Here is a 22797-nt window from a genome sequence, read left to right on the forward strand (position 1 = left end):
ATAAATATGGGCCTTAGTGTTTAGAAGGTTCTCTACAATGCTTTAGGTAGGAGTTGTTATTGCAATGTTGACATACATAGTTCATTTCATTCTTTCTTATAAAAATCCATAACTTAGAGCCTCATTATGAGTTTGGTGGTCGGACCGCCAGACCGCCATGTTGGCGGTCCTAAAAAAGACCACCATGTTGACAGTCTTTCAGACCGGCCAATATGAGTTATACAGACTGACTGATGACTTTCATCCAAAAAAGACAGACCACCAACCGTGAGGAGGCCTGGAAAGAGGCAGTCCGACTTCCAGCGTCTTCAGCACCGTGACAAACCACTGACCTTAGTACAAGCACAAAGTCTCCATTGCAAACCCCCAGCTAATGACGTCCATCCATGGCGGTCCACAGTCACCAAAGTAATACTCAACAGCACATTGGATGAATTTGAAAAAAATACAGCTGACACACATTGCCACACTGGATACAGCTGCAAAGGACACTATAAAATACACCCATTCACAGACCATAATCCTTTGTAGTTACACTCTGAGCCAAAGAACCACAATCAGCACATATCGATTATTACACATATTAGGCACCCCTTGTTTTACCATCCCATTGAGCACCCTGCCCACACTTTCGTCCATTCACACCCTATTGCACTTCCCCTGTTAAGCAAGTCACTGTTACCCTTTTTTTGTGGCACCATGTCACATTCCAAAAATCCCAGTTTTCCTGAAGATGCGCTAGGATTCATGGTGGATGAAATCACACGAGTAGAGCGACAATTGTCTGGAGCACATTTTCAGCATACTTCTCTCAGTAGGAAAATGGAAATGTGGGACAGGATCATGGACAGAGTGAATGGTGTAGACACTACCCTGCACACAAAAGAAGGCATTAGGAAGAGGTGGAATGACCTCAGGGGCAAGGATTGTTCCCTGTTCTCCAGGTACCAGCTGCTGGCTAAGAATAATGGTGGTGGCCGTCCCAGTGACCCACTACATCTCTTTTCCTGGGAGGAGAAGGTCTTGACCACCCTGCACCCTCAAGGGCTTGACAGGAACACCTGTGGGAGTGGAGGTTGGTAAGTCACAGCACTAAAATGTCACCAAAATGGTATGTCATGCATGCCCATAGCTCACCTTTTACTGTCACTCCACGCACCAGCCCAGCGTTCACCTGTCTAAAGACCTCTATTTGGCAACTCTCACTTGGGGAGATGACATTTACATAGTGTGTGTAGCACAGGAACTGACATGACTCCAACTTCCAGCGGGCACTGTTCTACAACACCAAATACCAGACCAGTGGTCACTTGTCCACATACCGCTATTTGGCCAATCACAAATGAACTTCACTCACCTGGGGGGATACCATTTCTCAAGTGTGAGGTGAGAAGTAGAGAGAGAGTGACCTGACTGCAACTCTCAGGAGGCTCTATTCCTGTAACTACAAACACTGTCACAGTGGTCATATGCTTCAATACATCTGTTGGGTAATTCTCAATTGAAGTGTACTCACTTGGGGGGAGAATATTGGTCAAGGATCTGTAGTAGAGAGAGTGACCTGATTACAAATCACAGGAGGCAATGGTTCAGCAACTCCAACCATCAGAACAGTGATAACTTGTCTAAAGACGACTGTCTGGCAACTCACAGGCCCTCATTACAACCCTGGCGGTCAAAGACCGCCAGGGTTGAAGTGGCGATCATACCGCCAACAGGCTGGCAGTACAATTTGCCATATTTTGACCACGGCACTTAGCATGGGCAATGCAGGAGCCCCCAGGCACAGCCCATAGTGGTTTTCACTTTCTGCTTGGCAGACACTGAAAAGCGCAACAGGTGCTGCTGCACCCCCCAAACCACCACATTGCCGCCGGCTCCATTAGGATGTTACGGCCGACATCCCCACCGGCCCAGCGGGGATGTCCAAATGCGGCTGGCGGGTTTCCGGCCGCATGGGCGACCGTCTGGCGGTACAACCTTGGCGGTCGGCCTCGTCCGACTGCCAAAGTTGTAATGAGGGCCACAATGTAAGTTTACTCAGCTGGAAGGATACCATTTGTCAATTACTACTTAGTCCAGAAAGGCCCTGTGTCTGTAAACCAAGCCACCAGCCCAGTGTTCTCTTGTGCAAATACCTTTGTTTGGTAATTTATCCAAATACCTTTGTTTGATAACTCTCAAATTAAGTGGACTCACCTGGGAGGACAACATTTGTGTTGTGTGTGTAGCACAGGGAGTTACATAACTGCAACTCCTAGCAGCTCTTGTGCCTGTAACTCCAAACACCAGCATAGGGTTCACTTGCCCAAATACACATGTTTGTAAACTCTTCAATACTATTCACTCACCTGGGAGTATACCATTTGTCAAGTGTGGGGAACTAGAGGGAGTGCCATGACTGCAAATCTCAGCAGGCAATGTATCTGTACCTCCAAACATCAGCCCAGAGTACTCATGTTCAAGGAACCCTGTGTCTTAACTCTCAACTGAAGTGTACTTTCCTGGGTGGATTCCATTTTTATAGTGTGTGTAGTAGAGGGAGTCACATGACTGCAACTCCCAGGAGGCTCTGTTACTGTCACTCCAACCACTAGTCCAGTGTTTTCTCCTCCAAAGACTCCTGTTTGGTAACTCACACATGAAGTGTATTTACCTGGGGGGATAATATTTGTCTAGTGCGTGTAGTACAGGGACTGACATGACTCCAACTCCCAAGAGACCCTGTTTCTGTAACTGCAAACACCAGCACAGTGGCCACTTGCCCATATACCCCTGTGTGTCAACTAACAAATGCAGAATACTTACTTGGGGGGATGACTTTGGAAAAGTGTGTGAACTAGATGGAATAACGTGACTGCAACTCAATCACTGGAGGCACTGTTTCAGCAACTCAGGACACCAGAACAGTGTTCATTTGCTGAAAGACCCCTGTTTGCCAACTCTCAATTTTAGTTAACTCAGCTGGGAGGATACCATTTGTATAGTGTGTGTAGTAGAGGGACTGAAATGACTGCTAAGACCAGGAGGGTCCGTCACTGTAACTTCACTCATCAGCCCAGTGTCCTCAACTCCAAAGACTCATGTTTGGGAACTCACAAACGAAGTTTATTGACCTGGGGGATAATATTTGTGTAGTGTGTGTACTAGAGAGAGTGACATGACTCCAACTCCCAGCAGGCCCTTCTTCTGTAACTCCAAACACCAGACCAGTGTTCTCTTGTCCAAAGACCCCTGTGTCTTAACTCTGATTTGAAGGGTACTCACCTGGGAGGATAATATTTGTATAGTGTGTGTAATACAGGGAGTTACATGACTGTAACTCCCAGGAGGTCCTGTTTCACTAAATCAAAACACAAGTCCAGTGTGTTCAGTTCTCCAAATACCCTTCTTTAGAAACTCACAAATGAAGTGTACTCATCTCTGAAGATGACATTTATGAAGTGTATGAAGTGAAGGAAGAGATATAACTGCTAATGCCAGGGCCCTCTGTCTCTCTAATCCCAAACACAAGCTCAATATTCTCATGCCCAAATACCCCTGTGTCCTAACTCTCAAATAAGGTTTACTCATCTGCAAGGATAACATCTGTATGGTGGTTTGAAGTAGAGGAGAGACCGGAATGCGAAGCCCAATAGGCCCTGTGTCTCTAACTCCAACCACAAAAACAATGTTCACTTGCCCAACTCCATCTATATATGAACTCCCAATTGAAGTTTAGTCACCTGGAAGGATAACATTTGTCAAGTGTGTGTAGTATGGAAAGTGACCTGACTGCAACTCACAGTAGGTACTTTTTCTGTAGCTCCAAACACCAGACCAGTGGTCACTTTTCCAAATACCCTTGACTGCTAACTCTCAATTGGAGTTTGCTCATCTGGGAGTGACCAATATACAGGAAGGGCAGGTTGCCCAGTGAGCAAAACAATGATCCCAAAGGTCTCAAAGTGCATAACCTGAATGGTATTGTCAGCGGACACATTCACAATGCACTGAACATATGATGACCCCAGTCACATATGCAACAAACTCCAGGGTCTGCCTGCATCACAATCAACTAGGCCTCAAAAGAGCCAAAGACATGTATTGCCTAGCCACTGTTTTCCCTTCCCTGGTGGCAAGATGGCATTCTCAGGCCATCCTCCCAAGTGCAAATGATCTGCACATTTCAGCAGTTGCTTCACTTTGATGGATTTGGCATGCTTAAGCAATGTCAGAACAAAACAACCAAAACCATAGGGACTTGCCACAATAGGATTAACTGCAATTTAACTTTGTACAAGGTCAATGCTTAATGTAACAACACATTTTTGGAGGTAGATGTCCTAATACAACCGCTAACATTGTAACTTTCACATCAACAGGACGAGCTGCCACTGGGCACACAGAGGCCACAGAAGAGACTGCCTCTGGCCCCCCTGGATCAAGCCCTCAGTGAAGAAGACACTTCTAGATTTCTGGATGTGGAGGATGGTTCTGGTCCATCCTGGGCAGACACCAACAGTGTGTCTCACTGTGGCCACATCAACACCTCTCAGCCTGGTTGCCTCAACATCACAGGCAACCACTCGCCCTCCATCCTGTGTACAGAGAACAGTGTCTACCTTCTGGTGCCCCGCAGTCCTGGATCCTGAGTTGGAGCACAACACTTTGGACAATGAGGGTCCAGGAACCAGTCAGAGAGGGTATTCTGTTGCAAGGGCACAGGGCCATGGAGGTAGAGTGTGTGTGAGGGATGCTGTGGGCCAGCATGGTGAGAGCCACTGGGGCTGCTCTTACCCAGGACTCAATCCGTCATGTCTTGGAAGTTTATCCGGAGTTATAAGGCGTAATGGGCTAGGTAGTGACCGAACTCCGGGAAATCAAGCAGCTACAGAGGGACATGCATAGGAACATAAACAAACAGATGGGGCCCACAATAGCAAAATGGCCTCACTAACAGGTGTGGTGAGGGATATTCACACTGTTCTGAGCCGGGCTTACCTAAACCAGTCTTACTTTTCCTGTGGCCCATCAACACCAGGCATATCTTCATTGGTGCAAGCCACTGGAAAGGAGGCCTGCCAGTGGAAGAAGCCACCCCAGACACCCCTGCCTCTGTAGCAGAAGATTTCCCCCACCACACAAGCTGGGACGTCCAACGAAGTATCCAGGAGGTGTGAATGGCAAGACACCCACCACTGCCAGCAAGTGACCTCTTGCTAAAGCAACTTCTTTGTGTGCCACACATTCACTCTGTTGACTGATCCTCATCCACTTGAGTTCAAATGGGAGGAGTACTCTGGACTTTGGACTCCCAATGGTGGGGCATCTACTCCAATGATATCATTCATCACGACTGACACCTTCACTTTTGTTTTTTTCGGCCCATGTTGCATTTACTGCATCAGCATTTTTTAAATAAATTCACCCATCACAAACTTATTGTCTGCTTGCTGAAGTTCAACATTTTACTATGTAGAGATGTAAAACCATGTGAACCATATGATGAAGAAATGGCTTACTTGTGCAAGGAGGGATATAGGTCATACAAGAATAGTGTTTAGCCAATGTGAAGGGTAAATAACTTGTTTGCAATCTATGACTACATATTTCATTCCCACTTGATGACACATATGATACAATCGGCCGAACACAGCACATAACACAAGTACAATGTGCACTTCTGACCTTCCACCCACACACTGTGTAAGCTGCCTTGACACAGGTCTCATGCACCCCAATCTGTGACTTATATTACCTGGAAGAATCCATGACCACTTTATATGTCAGAACAACATCAGATACCTGCCAATGTCACAACTCTGACATGCGCACATAAGGATGTCATGGTGAACATGCTCATACAAGACAAAGCAAGGAGTATAGGCTTGAAAACATACCTATTACACAAATCACATAGCAAGCAACTGGAAATGTATTTGCATTGCCAGGAAACTGACACAAACAAAGCAAGATCATCTAGGTGGGGATATGTCAAAGGGTAAGACTTCCAGCAGCCTTTGGATGAATACTGCAGAGTATCAGCTCCCTAGTTGTTGCTAAAACATTCAACTCCACACATTCTCACAACTACAGTTCATTGTATAGTCACAGTCATTACATCACATGATATATTTGCACTCATGATAAGTAGCTGTTGATGAGATCTTTCTGCAAGTCAGCTCCTTCTTGTTCACCACATCCTCACTTGGCATTTCAGGATTCTCACCCAGTGGAGCTGTAGGCTCCCCCTTCTCTGGGGTTTATGGGATATTCCTCCGTAGGGCAATGTTGTGAAGCATGCAGTATGCCACAATGATCTGACACACTTTTCTGGGTGAATAGAGGAGGGCTCCAACAGTCTAATCCAGACACCTAAATCTGCCCTTCATGAGCCCAAAAGCCCGCTCCACTACCTGCTGCGTCCTTCCATGGGCCTCATGGAAGCGGATTTCCCTTGGCATCGTTGGATTCCTTAGTGGTGTCAACAACCAAGGATGGTTGGGATATGCGGAGTCTCCAGTTAAGGACTGGGACATATGGTCAACAATGAGTCACTTAGTTCATGGTTGTAGCACCTGACATTGCACACACACAAACAGGACAGATGTGACTTACCAAGCAACCAAGCCCTCTCTGGGTACAGTTGTGACATCAGCTGGGGTTTGGTGGTGTTCTCCATCATGAAGGAATCATGAGCTGAACCTGGATAACGGGCACACAAATGTGAAATGTAGAGATCTGCCTAGCAGACAACTTGCATGTTGATGGAATGGAAGTTCTTTATGTTACGATAAACTTGTTCAATGGCCTGCGGTGGGACCAAGCCAACATTGTGCCATCAATGGCCCCCAACACACGTGGGATGCATGCAAAACCAGAAAAGTCAGCCTTCACATGGGCTAAATCCTCACGTTGGGAGAACCGGATATAGCTGTCAAGGTGATTCAACATTGCTGACAAGACATCCTTTAACACAACACTGAACATAGGTTGGGACATACCAACAGATAGGGCCACTGCATGTTGGAACGACCCTGCGGCTAATAAGTGCAATATTGGCATGACTTGAACAATGGGTGGTATGACGGATGGATAACTACTAGCTGGCATCAGCTTTGGCTTCAAATGATGACGTAAGTCCACTATTGTTTTCCTATCCAGGCATGTAATTGTGTACCTTTGCTCTATGGTCGGAAGGTCTGGCATTAGACAGTGGACAGGAGATTGTCACATCCTCCCTCTCCCTAGCTACCTATGTATGACAAGACATGATTTCTAACAATAGTCACTGTGTCCACAGCAACATACATGATGTATGTCAATGATATCATGTGACAAGGCATTTCTGACTTGATAGACATGGCACCCGGAAAACACCACAGCTGCAAATAACACAAGGGTCATATGCGCCCCCTCATGGTTTTCAACACATATCTACAACATGGATATGGACCAAACTCAAAGAGGCGCAACGCCATTGCCCCATGAAATATGTCTCTATATCCTAATCACCAAAATGACTGCTGGCGGTGGACTGTGCCCCACTGTTAAATGCCATCTGTGTCCTACAACATACTACAATGGTGTTTCAGTAGTAGGACTTACATGACAAGACAGGATAACGATGTTTGTGAGGTCACAAATCCTTTTTTGCAGGTGTGACGCAGTTTCTAAAGCCCACTACAGCATTTCAGGCTGCCAAAATGGTGGCTGCCTGACCTACTCCACTGGACATTAGGAACCGCACCTGAATTCATCATTGCATTAGGTGGTTGCAACCACAGTGGACACAGCCATGGGCTAACATTCTTGCCAGTGGGGCTCGCTGGCCAATGGCTGTGTCTGCCAGCAGTGACAACAGCGCACGTGGCAGATGTGACTGGCATGTTCTGCAGATTCACTCACTTGACTCCTGACACTGCTGCCAGCAAGACTTCCACTACTTAAGCTGCTGTGTACTGCCTCTGCAAGCAACCATGCCCTGTCCAACAGGTGATAGGGCCACTTCCTTCTCACCAGAGGAGCTGGGGAGGCTGGTTACTGAGGTTCTACCATTATATGAACAGCTCTATGGCTCCCAAGAGGAGCAGGTAAATACCTCATGTGCACACTTGTCTCTGTACTTCACCATCCTTTCCCTCCTCACAGGCTAGAATGTGCCCAAGTGTGCCAGTTAGACTACTTATGTGCCTCTTGTTGCAGTCTGTGTGACATCAATAGAATGGACAATGTGCAGGTGTTGGTGGCCAGTGTCATATGTTAAGTTCAGCCAAATTGTGTTGTGTGAGCTTTATGGGGTCCTAGATTATCCTTGTGTTTGATGCACATAACTAGGTAAGGAGGCATTACTGCCATCCACTGCCATCTCTTTCCTCATGATTGTTGTAAATGTCAGACAACATTTATGTGCATGACAGTGTGAGCTGTGTATGCATGTTGTATGTGTCATTAGAGAGTCATGTCAGCAATGTGTATAGTGCCACAGATCTTTCAAATGACATCTTGCCTTGCTAAACTGTTGTGTGGAAGGCATACCATAAGTTACTATGCCCGTCAAGTTGTCACACACACCACCTGAGAACTTGCTGTTGGCTACATGATGTACTGTCATGCATGAACATGATGGGAATGGAGTGTTATGCAAGTTATGTCTGCTCAGCCTGCAGAGATCAGGGCCTGTCAAATGTTTCTCCCAGCATGAGACCTTGTCTAGGCTGTGGGAAAGTCACTGTGGCTATACAACTGTGGCACTATGCCCACTCCCCATACCCCAGTAGATCCTGTCATGTGGTCAATGTGAGTAGAAGCTGCTAACTCCTGAGGCGAATAGCCGGGAGCACGCTCGCTTTTAAAAAAAAAATAGAATTGTATTGATTTGTGTGTTTTTATCTGACAAGCACTTCCCCCTGAGCACTCCCCAGCCCTTCCTGTTTTTGGGATTCCCCGCGCAGTCGAGCTAAAGGCTGACGCGGGTTTGAAATCTCTTGGCGCCTTTTCGCCACTCAACTCTGGCCATGCCCACACCCTAGAGGCCACGCCCACTGAATCCTCTACATAAGGCACGCTGAAGCCAGAGCCCGCAGTAGAAGATACTAACTCCTGAGGCGAATAGCCGGGAGCACGCTCGCTTTTAAAAAAAAAATAGAATTGTATTGATTTGTGTGTTTTTATCTGACAAGCACTTCCCCCTGAGCACTCCCCAGCCCTTCCTGTTTTTGGGATTCCCCGGGCAGTCGAGCTAAGGGCTGACGCGGGTTTGAAATCTCTTGGCGCCTTTTCGCCACTCAACTCTGGCCACGCCCACACCCTGGAGGCCATGCCCCCTCCTCCCTATAAAATCATGTGCCACCCCCGGACGCGCAGCGGACGCACGCTGCGGGCGCGCCGCCGGCGCGCCGAAGGCGCGCTAAAGGCAAGCCCATCTGCGCCCGTCAGCGGCCGGACGGGGACAGGGGCCACCCCCCCTGTCCCTCGCCCCATGATTCAATATAATCCAGCTGACCTTCTCAAACATAATCCTCCCAGGGAAGCGCGCTGCCTCCACCGCTACCACCCCCTAAGCCTTCCATCCGTCTGCCAATCCTGCAATACCAGACTAAACAGCACTCAGCAGACATCGGACCAGCAAAATTATTCCTTATTACTTTTAAACTGTAGATCTCTGCCAAAACATAGTGCAGATATCTCCCTATTAATAGAAGACCGGGCACCTGATGCCATCTTTCTGACAGAGACTTGGCTGACTCCGGATTGTGACCCCGACGTGATCCAAGCACTACCCTCTGGCTACAAGATCTCACGCAGAGATCGCACGCAAGGTAAGGGAGGAGGCATTGCAATTATTCATAAATTCCAGTATCATTGTTACTGTACCCCAGACCCACTTCAGGACTGCGAAAGCATGGCTTTCTGCCTGAAATTTACCCCCAATGACAGTCTAACAGGAGTTCTCGTGTATCGTCCCCCAGGCTCACTTTACGACTTTCACTCCCTACTCCCTCCGCTAGCAGCAGAATACGTAATGTCATCCTCCAACTTTACGATTCTTGGAGATTTCAACATGCACTTTGATAATATCAATGACGGCACCACTAGGGAGCTAGTCGGAAGCCTGGCTGCGATTCAACTGGAGCAACTAATCCAGTCTCCTACCCACGACAAGGGCCACCTGCTTGACCCTGTCTTCACTAATTGCCCCAACCTTTCGGTCGGCACCATCAAACATCTTCCCTGGACCGACCACTTTCTTATCCCCCTTGACTGGAAGATCCACAAATTCACTCCTCCCATTCCTACACCACGTAAAATGAGGAAATGGTCTAAGCTTCCACTGGTACAATGGTCAAATCTATTATCTGACACAAAGCCGTCTCTATCCCAAGACCCCATACTTGACAATAGCAAAGTCCACAAATGGATCGAGGACTCCATCGATTCCATTCTCCCCATGAGGAGAACCATTCTAAAAAGAGCACGAGCAACCGCTCCGTGGTATTCAGACAAGCTTAGGAAGAAAAAACAGCAGTGTAGACAATCTGAAAGAAAATGGCGCATGGGATACGACCCCGTCGAAAAAATCAGGTATAGAGAAGCCATTAGGACCTATAAACTGGAAATCAATATAGCCCAATCCATCTACTTTAGAGAGAAGATTATGTCCGCCAAGTCCAAACCAAAAGAAATCTATCAAATAGTTAAGAGCCTTTCCAAGATCTCCGCTCCGGCCGCTCCAGCCGAAAACCCCACAGATAGATGCAACGACTTAGCTGAATTTTTTTACCAAAAAATAAATAAAATCTATGCGTCATTCTCAACCCCTGTACCTGAACCCATAGCCACTGAACCTTGTTCTCCTACGCTGAATGAATCCCCAGCGCAAGCAATGCTAAACAAATTCCCACTAATGGACTCAGACTCACTTCAATCCCTGGCCTCACAAATAAAGTCTGGCTCCCCCCGTGACCCTGTACCACCCGTATGATGAACATGGTTAGCCAAGTCATTTTCCCCACTATCTTGGAATTCCTCAACGGTTCTATATTAAAGGACGTAGTGCCCCCAACCTGGAAACAGGCGATGGTGAGAGCACTACTCAAAAAACCTACCCTCAACCCGAATGACCCAAATAACTATCGTCCCATCTCCCTGCTACCCTGGATAGCCAAAATTTTGGAGAAACATATTAACATTCACCTCACTAAATTCCTTGAAGAGAACCAGCTTCTGGATTCCACCCAGACCGGATTCCGTCCCAAACACGGCACAGAAACAGCCCTCCTAGCCGTGACGGAGGAATCCAGGAGGATCCTGGATCAGGGGGGATCAGTGGCAGTGGTCCTCCTGGACTTAAGCGCCGCGTTCGACACTGTCTGACACAAAACTCTTCTTTGCCGGCTATCTCATCTGGGACTCGCCGGGGCCGCCCTTGACTGGCTGAGCTCCTTTTTGAGCGGAAGGACTTTTCAGGTCTTCGATGGCGACTCCTGCTCCACCAGTAGATCCCTGGATTGTGGGGTGCCCCAGGGCTCCTCCCTAAGCCCCACTCTGTTCAATGTGTACATGAGACCGCTGGCTGGGGTTGTCCGCCAATATGGTATTAAAATCATTTCTTATGCGGACGACACCCAGCTGGTGGTCTCCCTGGCACAGAAGAACAGCGGGTCCCCTCGGGACAATCTGGCGGCCTGCATGGAAGAGGTGAGGAAATGGATGACAGCATCCTCATTAAAATTAAACGGGGATAAAACCGAGGTCATGCTCCTCGGCCCCTCCACCCTCACTGACTTCGACCGGCTATGGCCCCCTAGTTTAGGCCCTCCACCTACTCCGAAGGAGAATATTAAAAGCCTGGGAGTGTGGCTTGACAACTCACTCACTCTGAACACCCAGGCCACTAAAACTTCAGCAACTTGTTTCGGCATCATCCGGATGCTGAAGAAAATTTTGCCTCTCCTACCTTTCGAAGCCCAACAGGTGGTTATTCAGGGCCTCATCCAGTCCCGGATAGACTTCAACAACGCTCTCTATCTGGGATCCCCTGAATTCGTGCTGCAAAAACTACAGCAAATCCAAAACTATGCTGCACGTACGCTACTTAAGATACCGAGAAGAGAATCTGCCAAAACGGGAATTCGATCACTCCATTGGCTCCCGGTGAGGGATAGAATAAAATACAAAGCCCTATGCATATCCCATCAAGCATTTCACAGAGCAAACCCAGAGATCAATCATTCTCTTCTCACTCCCTATCTCCCCGGGAAAATGCTGCGCTCATCCAACGCATTTCTAGCCACCGTACCTAGAATTAAGAGGTCAAGAGCAGGAGGCAGGGCATTCACCCTCAACGCCGCCAAATTATGGAATTCACTTCCCCTATCCCTTAGATCCAATCCCATCCTCCCTTCCTTCCGCAAGGAATTAAAAACTTTCCTGTTCAGGAGCTAATTCCCCATTGACTCCCTCAGTGAACCGGTTTTTCTACTTAGCGCTTGGACGCCTTAGGGCAGCAGTCGCGCTTTATAAATCCCCTTTTCATTTCATTTCATTTCATGTTCTGGTGGCAAAACCTGTCTGAATGCCTCATTCCTTTCATTAGATTAGGAACAGGTACACGATAAAACATTAATCTAGTCCATGTGTGCATTTAGCATTATTGTCATTGTGTGTCTTAGACTCATGGTACGTCCCTTACTCCCACAGCTCTGTTGTCACATTCACAGAGGTCATATTTTTCCTGTACAGGTGTATTGCATAACTGACAGTCCCACAGTGCAGTGTTTTGATTCCTGGTAGACCATGACATGTGACTCAGTAGCTTGGTCACATAGCAAAAACTGTATAATGCATGCCTTTGTTTGTTGGATGCCATCTCTGTAGGATAGACACATATGTCCAAAGGAGTGTTCTGTGGTACAAGTACATACCACAGAATCCCACACCCTGATGACCCATGAGTCTGCATTTATTTTTCTACATGTCCACATATGGACAGGGAAGATACTTTCTGTACCGACAATGGCAGCCTCTTGATTGTTACTCATGTATAATGTTGAATTTTGTACTCTGGCATTTGCCTGTAGGGACTGTATGCAGTGAGTCATTCTCACATAATGTAAATGTGCTGGTCCATTCATGCCTAAGGAGTTTACCCTTCAGAAGCCACATGGGTGTGGAGTGTTTCATTGTGGCTCACATCACAGTCAGGTGTCTAGAGCATGGGCTACCTGATGTCAGCTTGCTTAGTCATTGTAGGCCATGAGCAGGGTAGTGGGTTAGTCTGCGGATGCAAATACGTGTGTCTGTAGTCAGGTCCTGGGACTTATTGGCTTGTGTGTTTCCCACTTGGAGAGTATTAACAAAGAGAAATGTTCTAGCTTGCTGTTAATGACATGTATGTGACTCAACCATTTGTGATAAAACTTGTGATTATAATCTCTTAATTTGTTTTTTGATTCATGTAGGTCAACCCCCATCAGAAAAAGGAACCATGGATAGCGATAGCCAAGAATGTGTGGACAGACCCTGGGTGTCCACAGCCGGAAGATCGCCCACTGTCGGAAGAGTTGGGAGAACATGAGATGCTGTGTGTGGAATATCGCAGAGGTCCAGCTGGGGATGTCCTCCCATCGGGGTGGGATGCCTGTTGGACCATGATGTCCCTAATGGCCCGCATTCTGTTAGTGGCCTACCCAGACATTGATAGATGTTTGAGGACAGCACAGCAGCCACAAGGGGTTGAGTACAGGGTATATTTCTGCCTGTTACATTGCAAAGTGAATGTGTTAGGTTCTGACAGCTCCCCCTGACAATTAGGGATGAGCCATGTATAACACAGTAGATGAGTAATTGTTTGTGTAGATATGTCATGTGTTGTATACTGATTTGAATTGCCTATTGGCCCAGAGACCTAGGACACAACTGTGTACAATCCTCAAACAACTCGCTCTCCAGGGACAACGTACAGCTTAGATACGGTGCACACATAGTGATGTTAGGAGGGCGCTAAGGGACGCAAGATAGTTTTTCTTAAATCAGGGCCATTGTGTGGTAAAGATAGGCATGCCTGACCAGATATGTAAAGCTAAGGTGCTCAGCAGTATTATAAGGGGTTGAATAAGAAATTGTGGACATTGATTTACTATGCTTCTTGCTTTTGATTATTATGCAGGTTACATTAGCAGTACTGAGGGCTGCAACACTGTGGTGTGGATATGCAGACATTTTTTCATTACATCATCAGTTTGTCAAGTGGAGAAGTGGGCTTTTGGTAGATTGAGAGCAAAATGGTTGGGAAAAGGGCTATGTGTATGGGGCAGCTGCACCCACATTGCCAGAGTTGCAAAAGGGAAGGGACTGTCGAGACAATGTTGATGGTGCATTTGGGTGTGTAAGATGTGGTTCAGTTACCAGGAGTAGTGCTATAGAAGCAGATGAGGATGGGTCTGAGGAAGCTGAAGAGGCAGTGGTCATAAACTTCAGTAGTTTAAAAAGAGCTGATATCTTGGCTTTTTGTGACAAGTGGTGCATCGGATGGCTTGTGTGCAATCACTCAAACTGACATCCTTCTCTGCTCCTGAAATTATTGGCTACCCATTCCAACCATTGCTGAGGGGATTGCCATTCAGGATGTCACCATGTCAGAATTGTGGCTGTCATGTGTGCTGCCCAGTTATTACCCCCTTCCCATCACGTGCACAGTCAATCCTGTCCCCACGGGGGCAATGCAAAGGCAGCGACCATGTCGCTTCTAAGTGGCAGGTTACAGCAGGATCTGAAATTCTACTATTTTTAATTCAAGGACCCCAGGAATTGACAATCAACTGCAGGATTAGAGGATCCATGAACTCTAGGGTCTACATAGAATTTAATTTCCTGTGATTTAAGGATCGACTGTATGATATGAGGATCCCACAGAGTTTAAAAGCCACAGGCTTTCCTCCTTGTTGAAGAAACAAAACCTCTTTTTGGAGTATTTTCTTCACCTGTGTTATTTTACATGGGCTCAGCTCGTACGTGTGTTTTTGTCTCTCCTGTAAAGTTTATATTCAAACCGGAAATCAAGAACATCTTCCCAGATGTTTCCTGCTTGTGGTGCATTTTGAAATTCGCTTCATAGCATCACCTGAAAGTCTTTTGTTGCATCCTTAGAATAATTCAACCTCTCCCACTGCTGACTTCAGAGGCCTCAGTTTAGCTTTAGCTATGAGGAGTTAGATATCACTTGTTAGGACTATGTGACACTGGCTGGGCCACATACGGTAATTTTGTCATGTCTTCAAAGTTGTGCTGTAACAACTGTCTCTTAAGCCTCCTCGGTGTTATAAGCAGGTCCTGCGTGAAACTTTGTTTAGATTGGTGTCTCAAGTTGTGGAGCATTAACAACTATTAAAGGACATCGGGATAAGATCAGTCTAATAACTGTTTAAGTACATAACATACTCTGATGGTGAAATTGTTTACCAAATCAGTAATAATCGGTTACATTTCTCAAGTGGCCATCCACATTCTCCCTAAAGGAGAATTTGCCATCTGGCCAATTCTTGAGGATCTGGAGAAATTGTTCCTGCAAGGAGGATTACTTTGAGAATGCTAATTTTCTCTCAAAGAAATTGTTGCAAAGGGAGTACCCAAAGACACTAGTTTGATCTGTCAAAAAAAGAGCATAGTATATTCCTGGGGGAACACTACTTAAGCCACAAGTCAGAGAAAATATTAATCCACTGATGTGTTGACATTTAATCCCAAAGTGCACAAGATTAAAGAGATCATCAAGAAGCACTGGAAACTTCTTTCTAATTTCGATCTATCACAGAATTTATTTTCTTTTAGAAGATGGAAAAACTTGAAAGACTCCCTAGTAAAAGCCACGAGGTCACAGCAGACAAAAAACCTTTCCCATATGTTTGGCCTACCTAAACCTGTACGTTATTTTAGATGCCGGAATAGTTTGCCATTGAAATTCACTAACAACACTAAAAATCTTGTAATCAATAGCATGTCACTCACACTAACACACTTTTCTAACTGAAACACGAAGAATGCGATTTTTTTGTATCAAATGCCTGTGTGATAAGGTACATATAGGCCATGCAACACAACCAATAAAATCTATGATATTTCAACATAAATCAAGAATAAAGTGCCACATTCCTGGGTCTCCATTATTCAACATGTTCTAAAGAATAAACATTCTGAAAATTACTTTCAATGGTCAGTCCTGTTTGCAGCAAAACAGGACCAATGAGGGAATTTGGCTTCCTCCAAAATAAATGATTGAAAGATTTCACACTTCTTAGGGTCTGAATGGTACTGGAGAAATGTGGTCTCAGATTCAGTAAATCATGTATTAACTTAATAGATATGAGACATAGGTGCAGATTTATGAAAAGTGGCGCTGCACCTAGTGCAGCGCCACTTGTCTTGCACCCCTCTAATTCCACCATTTGTGTGCCATATTTCGCATACGGCACACTATGGCAGGAGTCGGGGTACTAGCGTCATAATTTTTTACGCCAGTCTAGAATTTTGCAGGATTGGCATCAGAAATGTTGACGAGGCAATTGTAAACAATGGGAGCATCCCTTTAACACCTGCTTTTAGCAGGCATTAAAAATGCTGATAAAAATGACACAAATAAATCTTTAAGATTTCTTTGCACCATTTGTTGCCCCCCACACCACAACGCCCCCCTTGCATACATAATGTGGTGCAATGGGTTACAAAGTGGTGCAATGCAAGCATTGTGCCACTTTGTAAATATGGTGCAGCGTTTTTGGCCTTCCAACACTACATTAGCATAAAAACATGATGGAATGGCGCTAGGCCCTCTTAAATCTGGGCCATAATGTGTTCCCAGTAAACTTGGTACATGTTGAGGACATCCTTTGGGCCTAACCGGTATTGAACATATAGACAATTTATGTTGCTAAGGTCTTCACAAATAAGTACATATTTCCAGGCATATCTATACTGTATACATGCAGACAAATTTGGCTGTCAAGGACTACATTGTATGTACTTGCTCCCTGGGTAGTTTCCAGGAGAAGCATAATTCCCATACAGTGTGTTCCAATCAATGGGATGTAATTGGTGTAATTGGAGTATACCCATTAATAAGATGGGTTTTTCCAAACGAAAACTTTGCATTGAAGAAAATGAAGATTATTTTAAAATATTAGGCACACTTTGTTTGTATGACTTTCTCCATGTAAGAGCTTCTGTATAAACCCTAAAACATCAGCACATCATAAGATGGCCGCCATTGGTGCATGCTTTGACGGAGGGGACATTCAATTACCTTATAGGTTTCATGACCATGCTAAACTCCCCTCTGATGAGTTCAATTTGGGACATGCCATTATGGGCTTAGTTTCATTGTATGACCATAACTATGCTTGAGATATTATTTTCCAAGATGGCCGCCACTGTTGCATACATTCATTTGGTGATCTTGAAATTATTCTACATGCTTTGAAAGCATGCTTAAATTCCTCACTGGTGAGTTTAAGAGGCAGAGGGAGCTCTGATGTTGGTTATATTTTGAGGGGTTCCATGCCAAATTCAGTTCTTCCATACCAAGAGTGGTCCAAGAGTGATGCAGTCTCTCGGTTTGATTTGGGTCAGTTCTGGTCTTTGTGCAGAGAGGGTTTACTTGCTTGTATTTTGTATTTGTAATAGGCAAGCGTTGTCCCTGGCAAACTCCTTGTTAGTAACCTGAAAAGTTTGGGGGTTGACCGCCATGGTGGGTAAGTACTTATATATGGCTCTAACACACATGGCGTTTTGCACTTGGTGTACACACCATGTGATGGTAAAGGGATTCTATATTGGTATAAATCATGAGAGTTTTGTTATATGTATACTTCTGGGTCCTAACAAACATATGTGGTGATTTGCCCTGTGAATATACCCCGCAATGATGTATAGTTCAGTCGGCTGGAGATGTGTGTGAGTATCATGGACAGATGCAAGAAGCTTTGGATATTAAACTACCACTACTAATTTAACTAGTTGGTGGAGTCATGGTCATGAGGAAGACCTGAATACTTCGAAGTATCTTGGAACTGATATATATAATTAAGTTGCAGGGTTTCCTCTCGGGCTATGTGCAAGTAGTGCTTTGAGTAAGGAAACTAAGTGGCTCTTAATAAAATTGGGGATTAAACAACGTGCTGGTGAATGAGCCCTTAGCTTACAGATGCAGGTTGATAAAGGGTGCTTTGCGGCCAAACACTTGGGCGTAAAGGCTACTTCTAGTTGGGTAGAAGAGGCAAGTGGGTGTCAGAAGTACATCTTCTAAACTAAGAGCCAGTAGATTAGGGTGGTTCACCTCACACCAGTGCTCAAACTCGACTGGAGATCACTGTTTGCCATTCCCATTGATCCGCCGGATCTTGCAGGCATCTGACTCTAGGAAGGCCTTGAGGTTAGGTCATGCAGAGAGGCACTCACCGTACACGTGGAGGAGAGGGAAGTCTTTCAGGCAGTCTGGAACAAGTCCCAGGTAAGTGAGCACAAAATCCAGGAGAACATAGTATGTGTATGATATAATGTTTCCGACAACAAACCTTTTCCTGTGATGGTTACTGCACAGGAAACACTTGAAGGGTCAGAGATCTTAGGTAGGTTTTCAATGTATTGACCATTTCTATCTTCGCAGTTCAGGTAGATCACCTTGGTATGCGCAGGTCCTCCACACCATCGGCGACCATCTCAATGCAGGCGGCCTCATGGTTGTCCTTTCTGTACAAATCGTGGTTCCGGGCCAGGTAGCACAGGAGGGCTTTGGACTGGTGCAGCTCGAAGTCTCCATCTTTAAAGCTCAGGAGCTGGCCATACACCTTGAACGCTGAAGTAGATGAAGGTGTAGTCGTGCATGTTGCTTGTGAGGGTGTCTACGCTGGGGATACTGCTGAGGCAGGTAGGGCTGGGGTGGGTGGCATTTCTGCTGCAGCACCAGCAGACTGGAAAGGAGGAGACCAGAGGAGCCATTTGATTTATACAGATAACTTTTTTATCTTTCTGTGGTCCTGAGGAGGCCAATAATGATTGGGGCCAAATACGTAGACCCTTATACGCAGAAGCTGATCAATGGAAAATGATAAATGAAATGGTTATGGAAAAAGTGTTTGAAGGACTTTTGTTTTGAGAGACTGTTCATCATTGATTTCACTTGTTTATGCATGGCCTTCCTGTCAGTAGATCAGACTTTGAGAAAACTCTTGTACCACCATGTAGGATGCTGGCCTGGTTTGTAGTGGGTACCTAAGGTACTTACACCAGGCCCAGTTATCCCTTATTAGTGAAATGTAGGCAGTGTTCTAGCAGCTTAGCCTGTCTAGAAGAAGCTGTAGCAGAGCAGCTTAGGCTGAACTACGAGACATGCAAATCTCCTGCAATAACACTATAGTTACACAGTACTTATACACAATAGATGACAATACTCAGTGTTACCAAAAATAAAGGTAGTTTATTTTGGTGACACAAGGCCAAAAATATCTTAGAAGTAATACTCCTTCTGGAGGTAAGTGTTTTACACAATATATACACTAGAGACCAAAATGAGGTAAGTAAATAGTCATAGAATAGTGCAAACAGTAGAAAATACAATAGAATGCAATAGGCCTAGTGGCAACGGAAACCATATACTAAGAAAGTGGAATGCGAATCATGAATTCCCCCTAGGCAGTTGTAGTGTGTAGAGGGGCTCCGGGAGTGTAAGAAAACACCAAAGGTAAGTACAGTACCCCACCCCAGAGCCCCGGAAAGTAGGAGTAAAATACTGCAAGTTTCCTGAGGACACACTACAAGCCGTGATAAGAGATATTGCAAGAACCAAGCAAGACTGATATCAACAAACGGTGGATTCCTGGACCTGAAGACCTGTGAAGAGAGGAGACCAAGTTCAGAAATCGCAGAAGATGCCAGGAAATACAGGAGCCCCTGCCAACCTAGAAGATGGTGCAAAAGTGGATTCTCCAGTTAGAAGAAGTCTGCAGAAGAGCACCAAAGATGGCTTCGGGTTCCTGCATGGTGCAGGAGATGTCCCACATCGAAATGTTGGATGCAGGCTGTTTGCATCTCTGGATTCATCCAAAAAGCCTTGGTTCAAGCAAGGTCGCAGTTTGTGTCAAAATGGCACTGCCTGGACCCAAGAGGGACCTCAGGGCCTCAACTTGGATTGAGGAGGCAGAGGGGGCACTCAGCACTGGGCAGAGCCCACAGAAGACCAGGCAGCACCCACGGGAGTCCCAGGACATGAAGATGCAAAGTGCAGTTGGTGCAGCACAACAAAAGAAGGTCCCACGCCGCTGGAGAACAACTCAGTGAGTTGTGCATCGCAAGATAGAGTGCTGGGGACATGAGCTTCACTGTGCATGAAGAATTCTTGGAAGAAATGCACAGAAGCCCAAGGAGCTGAAGATGACCCGGTGCACAGGGGTACTGTCGCAAACGGGGAAGGCAAGCTCTTACCTTCACCAAACTTGGACAGCTGGACCTTAGGACAGTCTGGGTCATATCTGTCTACCACCTGTATTTCAGGGAGCATGCTCGTCATCAGGAGAGGAGTCCCAGAGGACCAGTCGTTGTCGCAGAAGGGAGCCTGCAGGAGCAGGGAAGTGACTCCATCACTCCATGGGAGATTCCTTTGGTTCTTCTGGTGCAGGATGAAGACAGGGAGTCCTCAGAGCATGCACACCTTGGAAACTGTTGCAAATGCTGGCTGGAGCTGAAGTTGCAGGTCACAGGAGTCATCCTGGATGCTTTGTTGCAGTTACAGTGGTTCCTGGAGCTGTCTGCGGTTGATCCGGCGGTCAGAAGCTGAAGCAGAGGATGTAGAGGATTCCTTGAGGAGTCTTGCAAGCTGAATCTGAGGAACCACCCAGAGGAGAGACCCTAAATAACCCTAAGAGGGGGATTGGCTACCTACTCATGTATGCACCTATCAGGAGCAGTTTCTGATGTTACCTGCTGGCACTGGCCACTCAGAGGTCTCCAGAGTGTTTCCACACCTTGGAATCCAAGATTGCTAACACCAGGGACACACTGGAGGAGCTCTGGGCACCACCCCTGTGGTGGTGATGGACAGGGGAGTGGTCACTCCCCTTTCCTTTGTCCAGTTTCGCGCCAGAGCAGAGACTGGGGGTCCCGGAACTGGTGTAGACTGGCTCATGCTAGGAGGGCACCATCTCTGCCCTTCAAAGCATTTCCAGAGGCTATGGGAGGCTACCCCTCTCAAGCCTGTAAAACCTATTTCCAAAGGGAGAGTGTGTAACACCCTCCTCTCAAAGGAAATGCATTGTTCTGCCTTCCTGGGATTGAGCTGTTCAAACTCCAGGAGGGCAGAAATCTATCTGTGAGGTGGCAGCAGCTGGGGCTGCAGTGGAAACCTCATAGAGCTGGTTTGGCAGTACTGGGCGTCCATGGTGGAGGCCCCAGGATGCATGGGATTGACCCCCCATTACCAGATTTGGTATGGGGACAATTCCATGATCTTAGACACGTCAGGAACTCTGAAGGGACTACGTATCCCACACTGATTTGTGGCCCCAGGAGGCAGCCATCTTACCAGCACCTGCATTCACTTGACCAGACCAACGAGCGTTATAAAGCGCATGGGGGCACTTTGCAGCGGGGGATGCACACAGGCCGCACCCGTGCGAAGCCCAGAGGAGGCTGGGCTGGACCATCCCCCTAATATTTATTTCTAAGCAGGCACCGTTGACTCTTGCTACTATTGTATCTTCTTGCAGGTGTACCATTGAACTAACTCTCTATAGAACACTTATCCATCAATTATAGTTTTAATGGGTAAAAGGAAAGCAACAGAGGGTGGGGCAGGGGCGGTGTTAAAAACTAAGCAGAAAAGACACATGCATGCAGCTAATAACTGTGTTCTGGACAGAATTGATAACCTTCTTGGTGAATGCGAAGGAATTTTAACTTCCTCCCCGGACAATGGCCCCAACGGAACTGGGGGCGAGTGCTGCCCAGTCAGGAAGTGGGCTGGTCACAAGAAAATCGCTGACATATTCGGAAAACGTGGCCAATAGGTCACAGCCTCCACAGGGCAGGGGAAGGGTATGAATGTCATCACCCATGCTCCCCCATTATCAGCAGATAAGTCTCCAACTGATTCCAGCGACCCTATTCAGTGTATCAACCGCTTTACTCCTTTAATAAATATCTCAGACCCACATGACGACCCCGACCTAGGCATTAGGGTGGGTGGGTCAGTAGATGTAAATGAGCACTCAGCCCAGTCAAATGCACAGCACATGTAATGCATACAAGATTTAAAGAGGGAGGTGTAAGAACTCAAGTCTATGGTTAATTCCTTAATTGCAATAGTCAAGCAGCTAATTCCTTCAGACGCCACGACCTCCTTAAATCATATCGGTAGCCCAATGCCAAATCAATTAGGTACCATGACGAAATTGCCCACGATGCCAGCAACCAGTTGTGCTGACCAACCTCTAGCTGGTGCTAAGATCAAGAATTCTGATCAGCCCCCCCACACAACAGCTTATGCGCAGGGAAGGCAGTCGATGCCTGCTATCAAATCCCAAAATCCACAAGCAACACTGTCCCTAAATACACTGCACAACCCGCTGTTGATCGACTCCAATCTAAAAGCACTGTTCTAATGTTTCCCAAGCTACACCCACTGGCACAAAGAGAAGGAGAAGACTCTTAGAAATAAGGCAATTCATTGGATTCGCACGTAAGAGGCTGTTACTCTGTAATACGTGAGGATATAATTGATGCAGTCAGAAGGCCCAACCTAGGCACACACTTTGACATTCTACAGTT

At 46.3% G+C, this 22797-nt stretch overlaps 1 pseudogene; it reads right to left on the reverse strand.

The window, feature by feature from the left end:
• Positions 1 to 18343: 18343 nt before the first annotated feature.
• Positions 18344 to 20533, reverse strand: LOC138259707 (glutathione S-transferase P 1-like; annotated as a pseudogene).
• Positions 20534 to 22797: the final 2264 nt, after the last annotated feature.

Source organism: Pleurodeles waltl, chromosome 9 (genome assembly GCF_031143425.1).
Source record: "Pleurodeles waltl isolate 20211129_DDA chromosome 9, aPleWal1.hap1.20221129, whole genome shotgun sequence".
In the NCBI taxonomy this organism is placed as follows: Eukaryota; Metazoa; Chordata; class Amphibia; order Caudata; family Salamandridae; genus Pleurodeles; species Pleurodeles waltl.